This window comes from Protopterus annectens, chromosome 8.part0 (genome assembly GCF_019279795.1).
Source record: "Protopterus annectens isolate FY-2018-M chromosome 8.part0, PAN1.0, whole genome shotgun sequence".
Lineage (NCBI taxonomy): Eukaryota > Metazoa > Chordata > Ceratodontiformes > Protopteridae > Protopterus > Protopterus annectens.
This window is the reverse complement of record NC_056741.1, coordinates 1,446,338,275-1,446,356,447: the sequence shown is the minus strand read 5'-3', so window position 1 is coordinate 1,446,356,447 and position 18,173 is coordinate 1,446,338,275. Positions and strand designations below refer to the sequence as shown.

General features: G+C 40.0%; 1 protein-coding gene across 1 annotated transcript in view; it reads left to right on the top strand.

The window, feature by feature from the left end:
- The window catches only part of LOC122809496, a 396,891-nt gene that overhangs the window by 1,120 nt on the left and 377,598 nt on the right, over positions 1-18,173 (top strand). The window lies entirely within an intron of this gene.

Here is an 18,173-nt window from a genome sequence, read left to right as displayed (position 1 = left end):
AAGGACAGCTCCCGACATATCTCTCAACCTCTAAGCAAGGGTATAGCTAGGCATACGTACTCTACTGAGCATGATATCTGCTTAGCTTTTTTAGATCACTATTGACAAAAACCTTATAGATATATCCCACACCTATACTCTAGAGGTAATGGCTGCCTCAGTATACAAGCTCATAGGAGTTAAAGACAAGACCAATACAGGGTATTACTTTCCTGGTCTGATATACTGTGCTACAGCACTGACTTGCTTTTTTCCACCACAGCAGCTGATTGTTTCTGTTCTGCTTGCTCTGGCCATGTTAATCATGCGGCAACTCACTCTGTTCACCCTTACCGCGCTCGGCCTTACACTATGGGACTTTTTAAGATTTTGTAGGACAGCTCCTGACATATCTCTCAACCTCTAAGCAAGGGTGTAGCTAGGCATACTGTTTGTACTCTGAGTAAATTTTTTTGAGCGGCTTTTTTTAGGTCACTATTGGCAAAACCTTACAGATATATCCCACACCTATACTATAGAGGTAATGGCTGCCTCAGTATACTAGCTCATAGGAGTTAAAGACAAGACCAATGCAGGCTATTACTTTCCTGGTCTGATATACTGTGCTACAGCAGTGACCTGCTTTTTTTTTTCCACCACAGCAGCTGATTGATTCTGTTCTGCTTGCTCTGGCTGTGTTAATTGTGAGGTAATCCGCTCTGTGCACTCTGCTGCCCAACCCTATCCACATTCCCACCCCTCTCTTTCATTAGATTTATACTCTCATCCTCCTGACCACACCCCTCCCACCCATCAGTTTCCCCTAACACTGTCCAGTCACCAACTATTTTCTTTCTACTACGGTCTACCACTATATACCAATCACATTCCTTTCTATTACCCATTACTCTCTCTACCCACTCATGTCATAAATATCCAATTCTATAATCCCTTCATTAATCCCTACTACACACATAATGTCTACTCTCAAAACGGTTAGTACAAATATCATCCTTCTCTGTATCTTAGCCACCCCCATTCTCTTTCTGGCTGCCATAGCAACCTCTCGTATAGGAACTCTCCCCCTTAAAATCTCCTCACCCACCTGTACCTTTCCCCTAACCAACCACTCACACTCCTTCCCTATAGCACCATCTCTCTTTATGTATATACTACTTCCCCATTGCTTAAACATAAGCTTTTTCCTCTCCCTACCTCAGCTCTTATAACGACCCCTTATAACCACTCATTTATTATAACCAAAACAAGACACTATCCCCAGTATAACCTCTTCAGTTACCTCAGAAAATTATTAGTTAATGCCATACTATCTGGAGATATGCACCCAAATCCAGGACCAAACCACTGCTCTTTTCATCCAGCCTGCCCCTCAGAACAGTACACCCAAACGCAGGACCAAACCACTGCTCCTTTCATCCAGTCTACCCCTCAGAACAGTACACCCAAACGCAGGACCAAACCACTGCTCCTTTCATCCAGCCTACCCCTCAGAACAGTACACCCAAACGCAGGACCAAACCACTGCTCTTCTCATCCAGCCTACCCCTCAGAACAACACAACTTCAAATCTAATACGTCCCATACTCCCACATCCACTTCCACTAAGAACCTAACTATACTTTCTATGAACATTCAAAGTATCATGAATAAAATCTCCCCTTTCCATGCCTGGGTATCTTCACATACCCTTGATATTCTTTGCCTCTCTGAAACCTGGCTCAAGCCCCATATAGCAGCTTATGAAATTCTTCATCCTGGTTACAGTATCCTAAGACATGATCTCATCAAAAAGAAAGGTGGAGGTGTGGCTATCCTATTTTCTAACCAGCTCACCCATCACCCACTCGCAAACACTTCCCCAGATTTTCACCCTGCTGAAATCCTCATAGCCAGCTGTCATTTAAACACTCACAAAAGGTTAGCCATTGCTGCCATCTATATTCCCCCCTGGAATAACATCCCTATCTTAGAACACGTTCTCTCCTGGATTTCCCTTAACATAACCTATGAGACTGTTGTCTTGGGAAATGTAAACATTGATTGGAATGCCTTAACTACTGAAAGCCCAAACTCCTCTATAAACCTCTTTGGCTTCACCCAACTGATCTCGAACCCTACCCATCTAAATAAGTACATCAAGCATAGCTCCACCCTTGACTGGGTCCTCACCTTTATTCCCAATCTTTACCATAACCCCTCTACTTTACCTGACACACTTAGTGATCACCATCCCACCTTCATACTTAGATACTCACCTCAACTTCACAAACCCCAGCTATACAAAGACTGCCGTAAACTCTCTAACTTTGATCCTGATATTTTCAACACCTTGCTGTCTTCAGTTGACTGGTCCTTCCTCCATAATCTTCCCATGGAGAATGCTGTTCTTGCCTTTAACAACATTTTCGTAGATACACTCAACTCCCTAGCCCCTATCAGAAAACTAAGGATTAAAACCCATTATGCCCCCTGGCTCACACAAGACACCAAAACCCTAATGAGTAAGAGAGATAGTGCCTGGAAAAAATGGAACAAATCCAAATCCATTTTCGACCTTCTCACATACAGACAGCTCTGCAATTTAACCAAAAAAAGGTCATCCTTGACAAACAGAATTTTTTCTGTAAGCCACTTAACAATCCTCACTCTAACCCCCCCCCCCCCAAATTCTGGAAATCTGTTAATAAGTTGTTGCACCCTGGGAGCTCATCTTCCCCTAACCCAGCCCAAATGGCTCCCCCACCAAGACTGCTACACTTCTAAATTCCCACTTCATCAACTCCATCTGTAACCTCACCAAAAGTGATCACCACAAATCACCACCAGTTCGACCACCTTCTCCCTAAAACCTGTCCCCACATCCTATATTAAATCACTTCTGACCAAACCAAAAACATGTTCTCCATCAGTTGACAACATACCTCCTCGTTTTCTAAAACTAGCTGCTAATTCTATTGCTTTCCCTATCTCTATATTAATCAAAAGATCTATCAAGGAATGTTCTGTCCCTGATATATGGGAAAAATTATTTTGTTATCCCATTACATAAAGGCGATACTGCAACCGACCCCTCTAATTTCAGACCTATTTCCATCTTATCCCCCCATCCAAAATTCTTGAAAAATGTATCGACAAACAGCTTCTAAATCATATTCTTCAGGGAAAACCTCCTGACCCCAACACAACATGGCTTTTGGCCGAAGCACAGTACTGCTACTACCCTGACATCCTCCATCGATAGTATCTGTATATCACATGATAACAATAAATTTCTTGCCTGTTTCTAGATCTATCCAAAGCTTTTGGTACTGTTTCCCATAGACTACTACTATCCAGTTTTGCTTCTCTTAACCTTTCAAGTTCTAGTATGTCATGGTTCTCCAGCTACCTCTCAAATAGATTTCAGGCTGTGAGATGGCTATCAAACTACTCTCCCTTTCTTCCAGTACAAACTGGGATACCTCAAGGCTCCATCCTTGGTCCCTACTTTTCAACATCTTTATTAAGGACCTTCACTCTTCCTGTCTACTCTGTACCCTTATACAATATGCTGACAACCTTACAATTATCTCCTGCTCTGACAGCATCACACACCTTCATACCCTCACCCAAGAATCCCACCATTCCGCTGAAAGATGGCTTACTTCCCACCAACTTCTGCTAAATCCTAAGAAAACTAAACTCCTCTTGCTTCTCCCTACGTCCCTTCAGCATCATAAATCTTCCCTCTCTGTCTCCTTCCTGACTAATACTACCATCTCATCTGAACCCCACACCAAATCTTAGGTTTTATAATAGGTGACCATCTCATATTTGACCTTCAGACTCAAGTGCATAAAAAAGACCCATCAAAAACTAGGTCTGCTTTATAGACATAATAAATACCTTACAAATGGCTTCAGACGCTCCCTTGCACAAGCCTTTCCACTCCCCACTCTCCTCTACGCTGCCCATATTCTCACACACCTCCAATGAAATATTCTTACTAAACTTGAACTTACCTATAACAAAATAGCTTGATTTGCCTACAACCTATCTTACCGCACCCACCTTTGCATCACACTAAGAAATTTAGTGGCTGGAATTTCATCACCAAATTCTAATACGACAACTTCTCTTGGCTCATTCAGTTCTACATCAGTCTTCTTCCTGTCCTTCTCTGTCCACTCATCCAGCCCTATACTCCCAAGCACTCCCGTAGCTCACAACAGAACCTTCTCCAAGTGTATAGGTCCAATAAAAATATTCAAAAAGTACTTTATAGCTATTCTATTGCAAATGCCTGGAATAAGCTACCCCACAATGTCAGATGTATCACTGAATCAAACACCTTTAAAATAGCAGTTAAAGACTACTTCCACAAATCATGGACATGCCTCTGCCAGGACACAACATAAGCTACCTTCCACTACCACTGAGTGCTGCCCCCTTAGCTAATATCATACTAAACCTATTACAGACCCCTCCTGCTGTCTGTTCTTTCTAACTTCTACTGATTCTCTGCTACACTGTACCAGCATCAGCCTTGTATATCTTGGTACTTTTCACCTCATATATTCTTTACTAGTGCTATTTTTCTCTTTCCCTTTCTATACCACTTCCTAAATCTACTTATAACTGATCTTACTTTGTTGTTATCAAACATGTATCTGGGTTAGTTCCTGATGATGTATCCAACTTACTTGTACTTCTCTCATTTTTCTACAGACTCTGTTTCTCATGTAAAAAAAAAAAAAACTTATTATGTACAGATTTCATTAGTTATTCATTGTTTAATTCATATTTTTATTTGACTTGTAAAAAATGTCTGTTCTAATAAATGTCTATGCATTGTAATACTGGAGTTTGTCTCCTTGGGTCTCTGCTGAAAAAGGGCTTTGCCCAGTCAGATCAACCCAGTTGACAAATGTCAAAATAAAATATTATATTAAAATATTAAACAAATGTTAAATAAGTAAATAAATACATTTTATGTCGCCATGCATTTTTTGAGTAATATGAAGTCTGAAAATCAAATGCCTGTAATTATTTAGTAAATTCAATCCTCACTGATTTGCTGGAAAACCAGAAATTGTTTGTGAGGCAGATGGCAAAAGTCTGAACATCCTGCCGAATTCTAAACAATTGAGAGACTCTGTCTCAACCATTAACCAGTCCAATACAGACAATTCAACTCTATTACAGTTGTGTATTGTAGAATTTTACATTTTTTTCCATTTTAAAGTGTTTCAGGACGCAGTAACATGCTTAGTATTTTTGAAGAACTTTACAAAATATGTACCTTTCTAAAGTCCTAAAATGTGTTTATTCAACACTTTATGAAGGAAATGCTTCGTACAAGTCAGGACTGTCATGTGAAAACAGAAATGCTTAGGTTGTTGGTGTCATTGTTAATATTTTAAGATATTTTAGAAAATATTTACCCTTCTAAAATATTGAGCAGTGAGTGTTTTTAAATGTCTGCATGATGTGTTGTATGAATCAGAACTGATGGGGAAACCAAGGCTAAGTGGTGACCCTTAATAGTCATATGCTTCCCCAATGCCGAGTCATTTTTTCACATGGGGAAGTCAGTCTTATTCTTCTTTCTCTTCAGTGAGGCATGTGTGAAGGAACAGCTTAAACATCATGCTTATTCTGGGTAGGGCCTCATAAGGTGTTCTTGCTGTCACAGCATTCCCTGTGGACACCTTCGAATGTTTCACACAGGTGAGTGGATGAGACTGCTACTGCACAGTGACTGTATGCAACAACATGTGCACTCAAGAAAAGCCAAAGACTGCAAACAATAAACATGGTAGGAGGTGGTTACCCATGGCAAGGCCTTTGTCTTCGTCAAACATAAAACAAGTCGCATTGAGAGGTAAACTTCTATTTTCAGCTCTCCAGAGCAAATAGAAAAGTGGAGAGAAAAAAGGCAAAGACTCAGGGATTTGGGGTCAGAAGGGAATTGAAGCATTTATTAGGGTTTAACATAACTGGGGGTCTCCTTATCCATACAAAATGTAACACATCCAGGGACCTTGCAGGCTTAACAAGGTCAGAAAACCAACAAAAGGATAAAACAAATCAGTGATTCCAGAAAATATTTAAAGAATGTAGAAGGCTGTTAGCAAAATTAATAGAATTGGGGGTGGGGGTCAGCAGGATTGGAACACAAATTAAATATATTTAGTGGACCCATTGCAGAGCTGGAGGAATAAGAATTCCATTTGCAAGATTTCTAGAACATTGTATCCTACATTATTAACAGAATCATGGCATTTAATGTCTAATCAAATATCAGTAAATAAATAAAGTGTGTAACAGAATTAATGGAGTCAAGGGAACATGAAGCAAGGTTTTAATCAAAGGTGGATACTTAAAATTTTAGAACTGCTTGGCCCTATCGGAATTAGACCTGAACCACCAGTTGAATTATGGGTAAAGGGGACTCTAAGGTTACAGGAAGCAATGCTGCCCATTAGAATCAACAGACTCAAGGGCTCATGGCTAATATGTTGAATGACAAAGCCCATGTTTAACAACTCAACTTCAAAACTGAATTTTGTCTTGCACTGAATAGTATACATTCTTTTTAGTACAAAATTCAGTGGAATTTTAAGGGATCAGTAATGGTTCCAATCACAGAAACATATTCACCCTTTTAAATTATTATATAAATTATCCATTGAAATGCTGCTGCTGTAACTTTTACTTGAAAAAAATATATAATTAAAGTAACAAAGCACTTCCAGTTACTGACTGTGACGTGCCTTCTTGCAACTGCAAGGGTCACTGCCACCATAAAAAGCTATGGTCCCGATCAATACCAAAGACTTGTTTTCCTTTTACCATTAAAACTCATTGTTACAGAAATGTAACTTTTTTTTGTTGCTCCAGGTTTTATCAAAGATGTTTATTTTGTTGCATTTTAGGTTTCTGCAGTACACAGAATTAACGTAGAACATGTACTTTCTGTAGAAATATTAAGGCCTTTTACAAATTTTCATGACCTTTCCAAAGGCATTAACTTGTTGGGGTCAATACTGACTTGTAAAGATAAAGGTGAGCAGTAACACAGAAGTTAATATCTAGCATAACACATTATACCAGGACACTAAACTTTAAGAGGTATGTACAAATATATTTATATATACACACACACACACATCCCACGGTGGTGGTGCTGCGGTAGCGTTGTCGCCTCACAGTAAGACACTGTCCGGTTCGATTCTCAGCTAGAGCGTCTTCTGCGTGGAGACATGCGTGAATGGGCGTACCTTCGTTGAAGGCTGTGTGTCAGGGCTGTAACTCGACACGTAAAAATCAACTGCCAATTATTAGCGGACCGGAGTTCCGCTGTGGCGACCCCTAACCAGGAAAAGCTAAAAGACACAACAACAACAATATATACACATACATACATACACATGAAACTTCATTTTATTGTTTAATATGTTAAATACATTATTTTCTTTATAAGTTAGTCCTGACTGTACTATGTGAAAATGTCTTGGAAAATAGTAAATGTCTCAATATTGAATCAGAAGAAATGTTTTTCCTTTCTTTTCTGTCCTACAGAAACCTAAAATTGTATTTTTTCTTCATTTTTTTCTCTTCAGTTCTGTACCAGAAACAGCTTCTCTGAGAGATTGGAATGTGGTTCAGCATTGTCCTGGGCAGTTTAATTGTCTAGTTAATTGCTCCAGGGACATTTTTTTTAGTATTAGGCTGTTTTGATGGTCATTCATTTATTTTATGTATGTTATTTAGTTCATGTATGTGTTTTAGTTTTTACGTTGTTGCACAGTAACCTATTATGGATGAAATATTGAATAGGCAAAACAGAGTAACAAGCCTCAATTGGATTTTCTCATAAGTTGTTATCCCACACACACACATATATATATATATATATATATATATATACATAAATATATATAGCCCCTTCAAAACATCTAATACTTACATTATCGAATCCCACTTCATAGAGCCTGACTTTATCAAATCTTCATTATATCGAACTACCAGAAAAACAAAAATGAACCCTGGGAAAGGAACTACTTGGCCACCATGGTGAACCTTGCCCTTCCTCCACTATAGTGCTATCTTGGAGTTGGTATATTTAGTTGAGGGTGTGTGTGGAGCAGAGCCCCACACATTGTTGGGGGGTAGAGCCCCCACTTGGAGTTTTTTTTGTTTTGCTGTTTGTTGTTTTGTCCTGGTGGTCTAGTGGTTCCTTTCCCAGGGTTTGTTTTCATTGTTCTAGGATTTTGATATAATGAAGATTCTATGAAGTCAGGCTCGATGAAGTGGGATTCGGTGATGCAAGTATTCATTTTTTTGAAGTACACTCATATATATATATATATATATATATATATATATATATATATATATATATATATGCGTGTGTGTTTGTGTGTGTGTGTGTGTGTGTGTGTGTGTGTATATATATATATCTATATCTATATAGATGAAATTTAAATTTGGAACTCCCCCACAGTGCAAGAGATACACTGGTTATTTCTTGTGGCTTTATTGTCTGTAAGTTAATGGCCTTAATTTTTGATTGCATATTTAAGTGTATGATTTTATGGAACAGGTGATCTGTTCATACCTTTAATGTGCAGGTTTTATCAAAGGATGCTTTAATTGGAAGGAGGTCTGTATTTACTCCTAATAGCAGTTTTTAAAATAATATATATTTTTTTAAATTGGTGGATCAAGTGTTTTTAACCAAAGTGTCTTCTATTGTCTTTTTTTCTGTCCATTGTTTAGTGAAACATTTAAATAGTATGCATTTGTCTTGTTCCTGGGGTCTTCAGACTGCCTTGTGCACATCCACCCTTCCCACTATCAATTCTGAGACCTATTCAGAAGTTACAAAAAGTGTTATAGGATAGGAATGGGTAACTTGTTGTTTTGTGATTAGAATGCTAGTGTTTACTGAGGAAATGCATAAATGCAGTCATAAAACAGCACATTTGTCAATTAGGAAGACCTTTTGAACATCTTAAAAAAAAAAAAAAAATGAAAGAAGAGCACTTTTGCAGGGTGGGGGAGCTACTTTGGGACTGATGTAGCATGGAAAAAGAAATACCAAAGATACCACCTTCATGATCTTTGCAAGCAAAATCCTGGAATCTCCCACTCATTGTCATGCACTAAATGCCACTTGCTTGTGTACTTTGCTTAAACTTGCCACGTTTGTTTATTGTATATCCTGATCTGGAAGTAGATATTTGAATTCAGGTGCCATCCAAGGGGAAAAATGCAACGTGCCACTGACCGCAGATTCATTGTCCTAGATAAGGCAGGTACTTCTGATCATTAAGAAGGGCTCACTCTTCCCCTTAACTGTGTCTTGGGTTGTGTTGGTTAATACCAGGTCATTCCAAAACACTTTTTGTTTAGTTGATTATGGAGACTTGGTTGGATGACTGTTCTGAGCCTCATCTTCAATGAGTCTTACTGGTCTCCATGCACTTCATCAATTCCTTCTGGTCACTGTTTCATGTATAGCCCTAGGCAGAACTGAATCAGTGGTATTAACTAGCCGTGGTCTTTCAGCTTAAAAATCCAGTGCCTAATCTTGTACTGCATAATCCCATAACTTCAGTTACATTGGCTTTAATAAGTTCATATTATGCATTTCATCTGCATGAGTAACCCAGCACATTCTGGATGTAGATTAATTCCTGCTTACCATTAATGACCCACTTAATCATTTTTAGATTGTTTATAGATCAGGATAAAATACTGTGGTCACTTTTACCAGAGTTCTCTCGATCTTTATGGTCGGGACTTAATGGTTGCACATTGTTTTGGCTCAACTGGACTTTTCCTGATGAATTTGACACTGTGGACCATAGAATCTTGATGGAGCTTTTTCCGAAGTCATGGTGATGTATCTTCCACAGTACTCATTTGATTTGCTTCGTACCTTTCGGTCGCACTCACAAACTAGACTCTGGAGTTAAGTCTTCCAGCAGCCTTCTGCTAGCCTATTTTGTTCCTAAATAATTTATATTGACTCCATTGTTGTTCATCAAAGTCAAAGTAAACTTTATTGTCATTCAGAAATCACACAAGTGCAAAAACTGAAAGAAATTCCATGTCTCCATACTCAATGTGCAGTCAACAGTTTAATTGTGGAACTCAGTCATAAGGGAAGGTTGGACAAGAGGTTAGTGCAGCATTTATTAAATTAATAGTTTTCTTTTAAGAATTTTATTATTTCTAGTTGGTGACAATGGGATTATAAATGACTGTCACTGTTTGCTATAGGTGAATTGAATTTTGTAGTTAGTTTTGCAGATAATGGCAATATTATGCTGGTTAAGCTGTTCTTTAAAGTCTGTGTAAGCCTGCTGGAGAAGGTGTTAACTTGGAGAGATGGCTGTTCGAAGAATTAATGGGACTTGTTTAGACTACACACTTGTACATTTCAGCTTGTGTTCCTGCTGTAACCTCCTGAATGCACCCTACCGGAAGTCCATGCTAAGAACCCACAAACAAGGAAATTTAAAATCAAAACCTAAAATCCCATCTGCTCCCTGCAAGTAATTTTCAGTGAAACTTGTGTTCCTGCCTATCCTGCTCTAACCTACTGAATGCACCCTACCGGAAGTCCATGCTAAGAACCCACAAACAAGGAAATTTAAAATCAAAACCTAAAATCCCATCTGCTCCCTGCAAGGAATTTTCAGTGAAACTTGTGTTCCTGTCTATCCTGCTCTAACCTCCTGAATGCACCCTACCGGATGTCCATGCTAAGAACCCACAAACAAGGAAATTTAAAATCAAAACCTAAAATCCCATCTGCTCCCTGCATGGAATTTTCAGTGAAAGTATGTGTACTGCTTTAACCATTTTGCAATATTTAAAGGTAGTACATACTTCCTAGTAGGTCGCAGCGCGCTTCCCTGCCAGGTTAGCCAGCAGCCAAAACTTCCCCTTTTCTTGTCTATTAAATAACCCCCTATTAAATAACCCCTTTTCTTGTCTATTAAATAACCCTACTATCCCTCTTATAATTTTACCCCTATTCTGACTTACGATAACTCCTTCCCTCCCCTAACCTGATATTCCTCTACAGGGACTTTGTTGCATCTAACTGACTGCCCACTAGGTGACGGTCATCTACCTTCTTGCTGTCCCTACTACTTTTCCCACTCTTTACCTTATCTCACCTACATAGTCCTTAGATATCTCTTCTACTACTCTCTCTCTCACTATTCTCCCAGGATTACCTATCCACCTTCCAATCAACAAATACCCATATCTATTCCCTCATAAACCCTCTGTCCTTCTTCTACAGTCATTCTTCTATATATCTACCTACAACTCTACTTCACTGTCAGTCTTTTAACTTACTACACATCACTGCAAACTTACCTTCTGGCTCTCACACTCTACTGATTGTTTTTCCTCTCATTCTCCTTCCTTTGGCTCTTCCCACTCCATTTGCCCTGCGCGCTCACTCTGCTCCCCTACCTTGCCCCCAAATTCCACCCGCCCCCGCACCTCTGCTTTTATTCTTCACATACCCCTCCCACCTATATCAATTAACTAATCATAGTCCTCTCCTTATTACCCATCCCACTCTTACTCCTCCCACTCCACTACACTTCACTCCTCACTACACTTAGTCTCTTTCTCTCCCCTGTAAATAATTATAACCTTATCTTCTTCCTTAGCTCTCCACCTCAATTAGCCTGTTCACTTCCACAACGTTTCTCTCTTCAATACCCTCATTCTGATCATGCCCTCCCAAATCCTTTATACTATCCGTGTCCCCTGCTCCCTTCTTGTACTACTAATTCCTCTTTATTATGCTGCTACTTACTCTTCCAAAACACCACTAGGCCTACCTTCTACTCAAACTATCCCTTGCACTCACCTGCAACCATTTCTATCTACCCACTTCCACAACATATCTTCCTCTCTTATTCCTCCTAACCTACTGTACCTATTCCATCCCAAACACTTCTCCACCACAGCAAAAACTTTCACTCATAAACTATTGCTAGCCCCAAACAGCTTCCTACTACATAAGCCCAAAAGGCTAAAAGTTATTCCCTATAATGACCTAGCCTTATCTGGAGATATCCATCCCAACCCTGGCCCTTGCCTCATTACTAGCAACTCCTTCCCCCCACCCCCTACTTCTCCCACTGCAAACAACCCTTTCCCCCTTCCACTTCTTCTTCTGCTTCCTCTCTTAACACCCTTAAGTTCTTCACTATCAACGCCCAGAGCCTTAATAACAAAATACACCAAGTACAAGCTTGGATTTGCCACAACCAACCTGACATCTTAGCCATCTCTGAAACCTGGCTAAAACCCCATATTGCTGACTCTGAAATCTTACCTCCTGGTTTCCAAATCCACAGAAGTGACCAATTAAAAAAGGTGGAGGCTCTGCACTAATCTACTGTAACTTTCATTCCTTAATCCCTCTTCAAATCCCAATTCCACAATTCAAAAATTCTGAACTAACAGCTAGTTTCCTATGACTAAATAAACATAAGAATATCTGCATTATCTCCCTATATATCTCCCCAGGCGACAACATCTCTACCCTTGAAAATATTCTTTACTGGGCCTCAACTGAAATAAAATTTGAAACCTACATTCTAGGCGATGTTAATATTGATTGGAATAAAATCAACTCACCTTCCCCCTCCCTATTCATTAACCTTTACACCTTCACCCAAGTAATCCACACAACCACTCGTCCTAACAAAAACCACCCCCCCAGGATCCATCATTGACTGGATACTAGTCTCCCATCCAAACAAAATAATTCTCTCTGGCATTATCCCAGACACCTTTAGTGACCATCTCCCCACTTTCATACATCGCTCAGCTAACTCCACCCAATATCAACACCATTACATCCACACTCGTAATCTCAGCAACTTCAACCCCACAATTTTCTCAAACACTTTTAAACACATTAACTGACAAATCCTAAATACTCTTCCCCTTGACAATGCTGTAACATACTTTAACTCTATCTTCCTAAATACTCTTAACTCCCAAGCTCCACCAAGAAACAAACGAGTCAAAGCTAATTGTGCTCCTTGGCTATCCAAAGAAACAAAACAAATCATGCATCGCAGGGACAAATCCTGGAAGCTCTACCAGAAAAATAAAATGTCTTCTACCTTGCTTCATTACACCCAACTTTGCAACCAAGTAAAAAAACTAATCACCTTGGGCAAAAAAAACTACTACAATAAACTTCAGTCCAGCAATAACAAGAACCGAAAACAATTCTGGAAATCAGTTAATTCCCTACTCCATCCATGGTCCAGGAATAATCCCTGCCCTGACCCTAGTATAACTGACACGGAACTAAGCTTTCACTTCAACACATTCTTTACAGAATCCATAGCTAAGCTAACCAAATCTTTTCCAAACAATAATCCATACAACTCTCTTTCCTCTATACCTAACGACCCTTACAACTGTCCTCTTAATTTCCAGCTCAAACCTGTTTCAACCATTTTTATAAAAAGGCTCTTATCCAAACTAAAGCCATGCTCTAATGCCCCTGACAATATGCCCTCCTCCTTTCTCAAATGTGCTGCTGAAGGTATTGCTCTCCCTATCAGCATCCTAATTAACAGATCTTTAAAAGAGTCGTATGTACCCAAACGTTGGCGTTCAGCCTACATTCTTCCTCTTCACAAAGGAGGCAAAAACACCAATATCTCCAACTTCTGCCCAATTGCCCTACTCTCACCAATATCAAAAATTCTAGAAAAATGTGTCCACCACCAACTCTTGCCCTTCTTAACTCAGAACCACCTCCTAACACCCACCCAACACGGCTTCCGGCTTGGCCACAGCACCATTACTGCCTTACTATCCTTCTTAGAAACAGTCAATGGAGCCTGGGATTGTGGACTACTAGTATCCACAATACTGCTAGATCTTTCTAAAGCTTTTGACACCATCTCCCACAAGCACCTTCTCTTTCATCTCGTCAACCTTCATTTCTCCCCTGATACTCTATCCTGGTTCTCCAGTTACCTATCAGACAGATCTCAAGCGTTCAGATGGAAGAACTCTACCTCCTCCTTCTTGCCAACACCCACCGGCGTTCCCCAGGGGTCCATCCTCGGACCCATGCTTTTCAACATCTTCATAAATAACCTTCACACTGTCATCCCTGACACAACCGTTATCCAATACACTGATGACTCTACCTTAGTCTGTGCCACCTCTAACCTTCCTGAACTACTGACTAAAACCCAAATAGCTTTCTCCATTACTGAGAACTGGATGCACCAAAACCATCTCTCTCTCAACTCTAATAAATCTAAAATACTTCTTTTTCCCTCCCTCCAGGGCTTTCTCTTTTGACAAAAATGCTTTCAAAGTCCTAAGCCAAACCAACATTGCTATAGAAGTGGTCCCTTCTGCAAAACTCCTTGGCATTACCATAGACAAACACCTTAAATTTGATATCCACATACAACAAAACATAAAGAAAACCCACCAAAAGCTAGGTATGCTCTATAGGAATAACCACTTTCTCTCCAACTCCTCTAGACATACCTTAGCAACTACCTACCTTCTACCATCTTTACTATATGGTAACTAACCTGTCTTCTTCCAACACCTCTAAACTCGAAATTTGCTATAATAAGATCTCTAAATTTGCAACTAAATCCAAGACCTCTATTCACCACTGCCTTACCCTACAATCTCTGAACTGGCTAGAACTCTCTAACCACCTAGACTATCTCCAACTAACCACCGCTCACAAATTAATATTCTACCCAGATAAATGCCCAGCCTTAACAAACATCCTTCCCCCATACATCCCAAATAGATCTCTGAAATCTGAACACCAAAATTTAATCTCTATCCCCAAACCCAAACATCTTGCAGGCCAGCTCCTTCTCTATTTCTCTCTAGGCAAGCAATGGAACTATCTCCCTCCCTCTCTTAGGACTGTACCTAACTCAGAATCCTTCAAGACCCAACTTTTCTCTTACCTGTCTTCTAAACATAAATGTTCCTGCTTTCACCCTATGTAAATTCAAGGGAATTTCCCCATTGAGCCCTCTATACTCCTTGCTCCACGCTACCCTATAACTATTATTTTCTATTCTCCTAAAACAAACTTAAGCTAACTTTCTCGGACTAAGCAATTTCTCTCTCTTGACTCCAAGTATGTAAATATTGTAAATATCAAGTAACCTCAGATCCTTATATTACAGACAGTTCAACTTGGTGCTCTGAATGGAAATACCTGTAAACTGTGTTATCTATTGTCATTAATTGTGTTTATGATGTACATTTTATGCATTTGCTTTTCCTGACTGTATGAATTTATACATGTAATTTTACCTGTAACATTATGTAACCTTTATTGTATTCATATTGCTAATGGAGCTTTTCTCCCCGGGCCTCCACTGAAAATGAGCACGTTCTGGCCCAGTGGACTTTCCCTGTAATCAAACTGAAAATTAATAAATAAATATAGACTGTTTTCACAGACATTTACACATATAATACCTAGCTGTTAAATCACAGACATGTAGGTAGACAGACTAATACTGCATATAATTAGAAACACATTTTAACACTTTTCACAGTGAACACTTACTTGCATGAGACTTCAGTATTGCACAGGTACTTGGTTAAGATATTGTACTGATCCTTGCATAGAAAGATACATTTAAGTATTGCACTGTGAACATTAGAATACTGCACTATGAACCTTAGAGTCTTGCACTATGGCTAATTTACAAATTCGTAACATGTATTGCACTGAAATAAGAGATATTTTACTGCATTGCTACTGCTCTAGATGGCCTATAAGTTAACTGTCATAGTGAATGTTGCACTAAGTATTAGATGGGACTGGTAACCAGGTTAATGCACAATATGAGACAAGCTATGACGGTTTCTGCTGACCCATATGGCCATCATGGAGTGTAGTTGTTACTTGAGTTCAGCAGCCTGATGACATTAGGGAAGAAGCTGTTCCGGAATCTTGTAGTTTTGCATTGTATGCTCCGAAAGCACTTTCTGGATGATAGATGCAGGAACAGCCTGTAAGCAGGGTGAATGCAGTCTTTAATTATTCCTCTGGCCCTGCTGAGACATCTGGATTAGTACGAGTCATGGATAGATGCTAAGGTGGTCTTGAGGATCCTCTTGGCTGTCTTCGCCACTCTCTGGAGGGATTTGAGCTCAGAGGTAGAGCAGCTTCTATACCATACTATGAGGCTGTTCATCAGGATGCTTTCTATACTACCTGTGTAGAAAACAGTGAGAACTGTCAATGGGAGATTCGCTGTCCTCAGCCTTCTCAAAAAGTGTAATGTCTGGTGCACTTTCTTGACTATGGCATTTGTATTGATGTTCCAAGACAAGTCCTCATTGATGTGTACTCCCAGAAACTTTGTGCTTCTCACTCTTTCCACTGTTTCCCCATTGATGGTGAGGGGAGACTGTACCTTACAATTTTTCCTGTACTCCACAATTATCACCTTTGTCTTGTTTACGTTTAGTGCTAAGTTATTTCCACACCAGGTAATCACTTGTTCCATCTCATCCCTATACGCTGTTTCATCGTCATTACTAATGAGGTCCACCACTGTTGTGTCATCAGTAGACTTGATGATGTTTGTGTTGTAACTGGCTGTACAATTGTGTGTTAACACGATGAACAGCAAGGGACTTAGTACACATCCTTGTTGGACTTCAGTGTTATGATTGATGCTATCTGAGGAGTTGTTTCTTGCGCACATGTGCTGAGGTCTGTCTGTGAGAAAGTCAAGAATCCAGTTAAAGTGAAGTGTTGACACCTAGCTGGAGTAGCTTTATTAACAGATGAAGAGGGCTGACCATGTTAAAAACAGAGCTGAAGTCATTGAATAGTACTGGTAAATAAGACTATTGCATAGGTGTTTTTATTCTCAGGGTGTTTCAGTGATAGATGGAGTGCTAGAGAGATGGCATCTGCTGTAGAGTGGTATGCTCAGTAAGAAAACTTCAGAGGGTCAAGATCAGCAGGCAGCTCAGATGTTATGGCATCCTTGGCCAGCCTTTCAAAGCACTTCATCACTGTGGAGTTAAGGGCTACAGGATGGTAGTCATTTAGGCAAGATGGTGGAGATTTCTGTGGTAATTTAATGATTGTCGTGTCCTTGAAGCATTTTGGAACAATTGCTGACTCAGAGAATTATTGAAGAGATCTGTGAGGACATTTGTTAGTTGGACTGCACAGTCCCTGAGCACTTGCCCTAGGATGTTATCATGCCCAGCCGCTTTTCTCGGGTTAACTCTGTGCAATGTTTGGACATCAGCTGAGTTTAGGGTGAGCATCTTCTTGTTAAGGCCGATGGGCATTTTCTTTACTGCTCTTCTGTTCCCTTCCTCGAATCTGCTGAAGTAGACATTCAGCTTATTTAGGAATTCCTTGTTGTCCTCTCATTGAGAAGGTAGGGGTTTGTAGTCAGTTATGGACTGGATACCCTGTCATAGGCACCTGGATTTTTTTTGGTAAGAGAAGTAGCTCTGGATCTGTCTGCCATAGTCACACTTTGCTTCTCTCACACCCTTCTTCAGATTTGCCCTGGCTGTTCTGAGGGCTTTCCTGTCTCCAGACCTGAAGACTGCATTCCTTGCTTTCAGTAGCTCGTACACATCTCTCGTCAACCAGGATTTCTGGTTGGCTCATGTGATGATGGATTTAGTGACTGTCACATCATCCGCACATTTCAAGATGTAGCCCATCACCACCTTGGTGTACTCCTTCATGTTGATACACTGGTTCTCAGTAGCTGCCTCCTTGAATATGCTCTAGTCTGTGTTCTCAAAACAGTCCTGGAGTACTGAGACTGCACACTCTGGCCATACTATTACTTGTTTCACTGTTGGTCTCCCTCTAGTTAGCAGTGGTTTATATCCTGGTAGTAACAATATGGAGAGGTGGTCAGAGTTCCCTAGGTGTGGGTGAGGCATTGCCTTAAATGCCAGCTTAACATAGCTGTATACCTTGTCCAGTGTGTTCTCTTCCCTTGTTGCAAAGTCCACATGTAGGAAATACTAGGGCAGAACCATTTTCAAGTTGGCCTGATTAAAGTCACCTGCCACTATATGAACACAGTCTGGAATCCGGTTTTGCAGTTCATTTATAGCCTGGTATGATGTGGTCA